The sequence below is a fragment of the Curcuma longa genome, unplaced genomic scaffold (genome assembly GCF_044706935.1).
Source record: "Curcuma longa cultivar G26 ecotype Majalengka, Jawa Barat unplaced genomic scaffold, ITB_CL_G26_1.1 contig_25909, whole genome shotgun sequence".
Lineage (NCBI taxonomy): Eukaryota > Viridiplantae > Streptophyta > Magnoliopsida > Zingiberales > Zingiberaceae > Curcuma > Curcuma longa.
Genome location: NW_027432920.1, coordinates 1 through 6,747, shown reverse-complemented (window position 1 = coordinate 6,747; position 6,747 = coordinate 1). Strand labels below are relative to the sequence as shown.

Sequence of the window (6,747 nt, the reverse complement as noted above, 5' to 3'; positions counted from 1 at the left end):
AGTGTGTTCCTATTTCCACGGAAGAATTGGTTCTATTCTCTCCAATTTGGACGGAACGACATGTATCCCTTGAACATATCGTCTAATATTAGTACAATTATATTTTGTTCATAATTATTAATACTAGCAAAATGTCTTTCTTTATCATGGTCAACTGCAGTTTTTTTATTTACCTTCTTATACATGGCCGTGGATCTGACTGTGTGGGGCTGTTAGGGTGGTGGATTCCACTTTTGCTGAAGTTAATATTAGCAAAACCTTGCAATTAGAAATACATACCTCTATATATTTATCTTGTGGATTATCAGATATCTTGTGGTCGTGCCGGAGTGGTTATCGGGCATGACTAGAAATCATGTGGGCTCTGCCCGCGCAGGTTCGAATCCTGCCGACCACGTTTTTCGTTGTAAGTTACTTAATTTTAATAATTAATTTTACTCCGAAGAATGAATTGTTTTTTAAAAAAATTATCTTCACTTTTTAATATACATATTTTTATCAGAACTGTGAACACATCCTTTTTTATTTATATTTATATCAGTAGTATTATTATATCTAATATACAATATGTCAATTTTTTAAATATTTTTATTTTTCTTTGACAAAAGATAGAATCTATTACTCAACGATTCTACATGCACGATCAGTTTCATGATCAGAAGTAAATCGAAAAACTTCATCGATATTTGACTCTTACCTATTTCAATAATTTTATTCCGTCGTAATCAACTCAATTATACTCCAGAAATCCTATGTTATTTTCCTTTTCCTAAAACAACAATACGTTATATCATTTGTCACTACGCATAGCTTCATCATTTTTTCGGTGAGAGTCAATTAATTTAATCTTGATACCTTCTCTTTTTTGTTTAAAAAAACACATCTGAAGGATGAATTTCTGATATTTATTTGAATGAAAGATTTAGAAAATGTTAGACTATTTAAAACACTCATTAGCATCGTTTTGTTTAGAGGAAAAGGAAAAAAAAAAGATAAGTGTGAAGGATTATGACTATGATACCATTTAAAACATAGAGAGAAAGAATAGAGAGAAAATAATTACTACTTTATTGATAATTATCATAGACTAACAAGTCTATTTATGCATATTGGCAATATAATATATGAAAACTTCAATGATAAACATGATAATATATTATGATAAATACGATAATAATAATAAATATAGAAATAATGATAAATATGGTTGCGATTGCAATCTAAGTTATCAAAAATTTTAATCAATTTATGATTGATATCCTCGACTACTATCTTATCGTTATTACCTTCCGACAACTCAATTGGGAGATGTGGAAAGTCGAGTTTGGTTGTCATTGAACATCTTCTAAAACAATGACCATGAGTAGAAAAAGAGCCGTAGAAGACTATAGTTTTGTTGTTGCTGAAGTTCTAGTAGAGGGCAGCGAATTTGATGATTTTGGAGAAAGAAGAAGAGTTAGGACTGTAATTCTGATAATCAAAATTTATTAGAACAGAGGAAAGAAGGCAAATCTATTACTGTTTGCTGAGTAAAATTTGAAAAAAGCTTGTTATTTGGTCGGTCAGAAGATGGCTAACAAAGAAACAATATTCGATGGAAGAAAAGTCGCTGCAAAGCAGCTCTTGTTGAGGAAGAAAAAGAATGATAAAAGACTATTGCTATTATTGGTTGGAAAAGAAAAAGTGAAAATTTTGCAAGCGCTGACATTGCTGTTGTTGTTGGCCAGCTGAAAAAAGGACAACGATGTGGTTGCTAGAAGAAAAATAGGAAAAAGGGAGGTTGGCAAAAGAGCAACAAGGTATTGCTTTTGTTGCTATTGGTATATTGCTCTTGCTACTGTGGATGTGGGATTCTAGCAAGAACAAGAGGAAGTAAGGAAAGACTTACTTTTGATGGTGGTTCGAAGAAAGAAGGAGAAAGTTAGCTGGCGGAGAGAAGAAGAGGAGATCGGCGGAGCGTACGGTGGAAGAGAGAGAGAGAAAAAGAAAACTCCATGACAATTGATGTGACGGAATCCTATTGCTCTTGTGTGTCAAAAATCAAATTGATCTGTTGTGTCAGAAGTAAAAAGAAAATAAAATTTATTTGAAGACCTATATATGTGAACCTCGGTTAGTCAGTCACTCTGCCACTCGGCAGCTCGACTACTCTGTCAACTTGGTCACTCTGCCACTCAGCAGCTTTATCAGCTCGGCACAACCTGACCACTCTGCTACCTTGTCAGCTCGGTAGCTCTGTCACTCTGTCATCTCGCCCACTCTGTCACCCAGCAACTCGGCAGTTCGGCCACTTTGTCAGCTCAATAGCTCTGTCACTCAGTAGTTCGGCAGCTTTGTCACTCGACCACTCTGCCGAGCTCTGTTACTTGGCCACTCTGACTTGGTCACTCGGTCCTCACCGACCATTCTGTCAAGCTCTGTCACTCGGCAACTCATCGAGCTCTGTCACTTCGGCAGCTCTGTCGAACTCTATCACTCGCTAGCTCTGCCGAACTCTGTCACACAGCAGCTCTGCCGAGCTTTGTCACTCAACAGCTCTGTCGAACTCTGTCACTCAGCAGCCTGGCTGCTAATCGTCCACTTTGCCGGACTATGTCACTCGGCCACTGTTCTCAAACTTATCCTCAAACAGTCCGACCCATCTACTTAGCTTGGGTTCGATCTCCCTCTCGGCCACATTTTGGTATTAGAAGACAGCCAAGCGTGTGAACGCTGTCAAAAGGATAAAGACGATTACTAGGTTTCCAAACTTGGTTCTCTAAATTCTGCACTTGTATCTACAACCGTATGAGAATAATCAGTTCTGTCAAGCCACTGGATGGTTGGAAACCATCAGAGATGGTGCCTTTAATGTCGTATTATCAGCTCATTTGACAGTTAATCACAGACTTTGCTTCTCGAAGATCGTGCACAGCCTGCTCCTTTGACAAGAGGAATGTTCCCTTCAGCTGCTATATAAACCCCTACAGATATGAATAAAAGGCTTTCTAATTCTTTACACACGCATACTACTTCTTCTTCAGTCTCACTCTCTACCGACTTAAGCGTCGGAGTGGTCTGTTTGGAATCACCGGCGCCTCACTGACCCCTTTGCTCAGCTCTTTCTCGTCGATAGGACCAGCAGCGATTGAGTGGTATATTTTTGATTCATGGCTTGACCGTTCTCGACATCCAACTGGAACAATAACCAACTTTTCTCCGTTTAAGAAAAGCACAACAGAAAGAGAAAAGAGGGGAGCGAAACTCTAATTCTTCTACAAGGAAAAAAAATGATGAGAAGCATTGTAGAAAAATATAAAAAGTGAGAAATAACATTGTTGTGTTAAGGTAAAAGAAAAGAAGCAGTAGGGTTGTTGTGTAGGAAAAAATAAGAACTACAGTTGTGGTGACAAGATGAAAAAAAATTAAACAGAGGAAAGAAAATTAGATCGCAGCATAGAAAGGAGAGGATTGTTGTTGATTTTGGTAGTATGGGGAAGAAGAAGAAGATTGTTATTGGTGACGACGCATACCTGAGACGGAGAAGAGATCGAGGAAACCAACAACGAGGAGAGGACCTAAGTAAAGGGCTAACCTTTTTTATTTAAAGAAAAAGGAAGAAGAGATAGGTGCAAAGGATCGTGGCTCTGATACCATATTAAAACATAGAGACATATGAAGAATAAAGAGAAAGAATAGAGAGAAAATAATTGATACTTTATTGATAATTATCGTAGACTCACAAACCTATTTATAAATATTGCCAAGATAATATATGGAAATTATAATGATAAATATAGTAATAATATATATGGAAATAGTGATAAATATGATTGTGATTGCAATCATAACTTTATAAGTTATGATCTCTGACAATTATCTATCGAGATTGGATCGCCCCAAATGTATGTTTGACATCTTATTTACAATCTCTTGTCTTTCCTTGAGCAACCTCTTATTGGGATCCTTCGGGCAAGGAAAAGTCCTCTCAAAAGTAGTCTATTCCAAATATATTTCATATGTTAGATAATGCCTCTTTATATATTGAGTATTGTCTACCGTGAAATTAATCTTCAGGGCATTTCCTTGCAATACGTTATTGAATATAGGAGATTGTACAACACGTTAATATCATTGTGTGAATCGGCGATCCTAAAGAATGCATATGGTAGCCACAAGTCTTGAGACATGACGACTTCAAGCACGATTTTTGGTGGCCCATATGGCTTCTTATAAACTATCATTTCCAAGCAACTGGGCAATTTTCCATTCCTAGTTCACATAGTTTACACACTAGTTGGCCCCGTGCTCATGCATTTGAAGAAGACGTTGAACATCATCAACATTCGATCTTCTTAAGTATCAATCACCAAATAGTTCAACTTTAATCACATATTTGCATAATTTGAAAAGACAGTTAATGACAATTGATTGACCCATACATAAGTACTCGTCAAGATGGTCGATAGGGACTCTATAAGCCAATTGACGAATCACCCCCAGGGGCGGATGTAGTAAGGGACCCGGGGGGGCCATGGCCCCCCCCAGCCCACGGAGACCCCTGGGTGATCGTTCCCGCGGAGACCCACGGAGACCCCTGGCAGCGGAGGTTCCGGCAGTGGAGGTCGGCGCCGGAGTGGCGCGGGTGCAGATGTGGGCATTCGTGGAGGCGGTGGAGGCGGCGTGCGCCGCGCAGGCGGGGTGGTGGTGGTGGACGCTGGGATGAGAGAGGAGGTGAGGGAGGCAGTGAGGGGGATGGTGCTCCCCGCGTATAGGGGGTTCTTCTACCAGCGGTGGAGGGCGGCAGTGGAGGAGGGCGAAACAGCGAAGTTGTCGCCCGAGATTGTGCCCCAGCGGCTCGCGGGACTCTTCTCCAGTTCCGACGAAGCTGGTTCCGATTCATTCTCGAGTTATCAGTTCGGTTCGGAGTCCCTTTCATCCCGGTCCGTAGCGTCGTCCAGGTCCCTATAAGATCTAGGCCGTTGCTGGTAACGAGTGTAAGAACTCAACGACTGATTCTTTTTCCTAGAATCAATGTATTATTTGTCTTTTGCTCGGTTTATGAAGTCGCTAATAAATTGTAATGGAATTTACATAAAATAATTAAATTAGATTGCATTCTAAATATAATTTTACAAATACTAATAAACTCCTTAAAAATTTAAAGTTAGATGATATATATATATGTACTATATAAATAAGTTAATTCATCGACATGTCCAAATATTATCTCCGTTAATTATATTTTAAATTTATCTGATTATTTAAAATTATTGAACAATTGCATCAACTTATTTATAAAGAGCTGTTAAGCGTTATTGATGATAATATCAACGTAATATACGTACACCTCTCAAAAAACTATTTTTGAGTTTTAAGTACTATATATTAATATTCCTCCTCGGTGAGAGGGAAAAAAATCTTAATAGTTATTAATTATTATTAGTTTATTACATGGTCTTCTTTGCCCTGCTTCCAAATTGAATAAGCTTTAGAATTTTTCACCTATAAATCTATAACATATGCACACAACACACATCCATGTTAATTTGTCCTCCTATTGCACAAGTCATAGATTTATACACCTCAAATATGGCCCCCCAAATATGAAATCCTGGATCCGCCCCTGATCACCCCTATGCTGAAAATACGATGAATGATTCTCGAGTGCATTCATTAAGTGAAGGAATAACTCTCTTCACATTTGAAATCATCTTCAAAATATTTGATTTGGATACACCGAATTTGTGGAAAAAGAACCACTTTCGACAAGTCTCATGTGCCCTGCTTTACAATTTCTTTGGACGAACCTTCTTCTTCGCCGCATCTCATTATTACTTTGATATGCTTCAAGTATTTCTCGACTTTGTTGAAGTATCAATAACATTAGTTCCTCCCCGGATCATAACCTTGGTCATCAACTTCAACTTAGACTTCATTTTCACTCGTGGAGCTGCTGGAATTTGGAGACATGTCGGAGGAAACGAATTTAAGTATATGTGTTTGCCAAATGTTATGTTTTTAGAATGAAGAATTGCATAGCACAAGGAGAATTACAATATAATAGCTACTTTTCAACGGCTACATTAAATTAATTGATAATTCCATTAAATGACCGGAGAATTACATTACATTAATTAAAAATTACATTAATAGAAAATAAAATAATACTAAAAGTTGAAAGTTGAGACCACATTTTAAATATTCTAACTCCACCTAATCTCTTGACATAGACAATCAGGAAAGATAAGCTGCTCCTTCCTCTATCATTTGCGAAGTGTATTCAATCATCACTTTTGCCCCTGGAACACGATCGAGTTGGTTACTGTAGAATAAATTTGTTGTAGTAGACAAGGGTCGAATTTCATCGAAACTGAGGTAATGTCCTCCTCCGTAGTGATCAACTGTAGCTTATCGATTTACCTCCTCACAGATGATCATGTGACCGACCTTGTAAAGCTTCTGAGATGACGGATTCCATCTTTTGTTGCAGCGAAGTGTCCTTGTAAAGGATTGCGTATTCCTATAAAGAATTTTCAAAATCTTGAAAATTTTAACTATATTGTGGAACAAATAAGAAATTTGAAAAATGAGGTGAAAATTGGGTAGAAGAAGTAAATTGAGAATATTGATAATTTGATGGAATTTATGAATTTTGGGAAGATCGTATGTTTTGAAAATTCATGAAATTTCTAAAAATTTCTTGTCATTTTCATTCATTTCAAATAAAAAATAAAAATATAGAAATAAAAATTAAAAATAAATTTG

At 37.4% G+C, this 6,747-nt stretch overlaps 1 non-coding gene across 1 annotated transcript; it reads left to right on the top strand.

Moving 5' to 3' along the window:
• Window positions 1-315: 315 nt before the first annotated feature.
• TRNAS-AGA (transfer RNA serine (anticodon AGA)) lies at window positions 316-397 on the top strand. The gene has a single exon. It is a non-coding gene; the product is annotated as a tRNA-Ser (tRNA).
• Window positions 398-6,747: the final 6,350 nt, after the last annotated feature.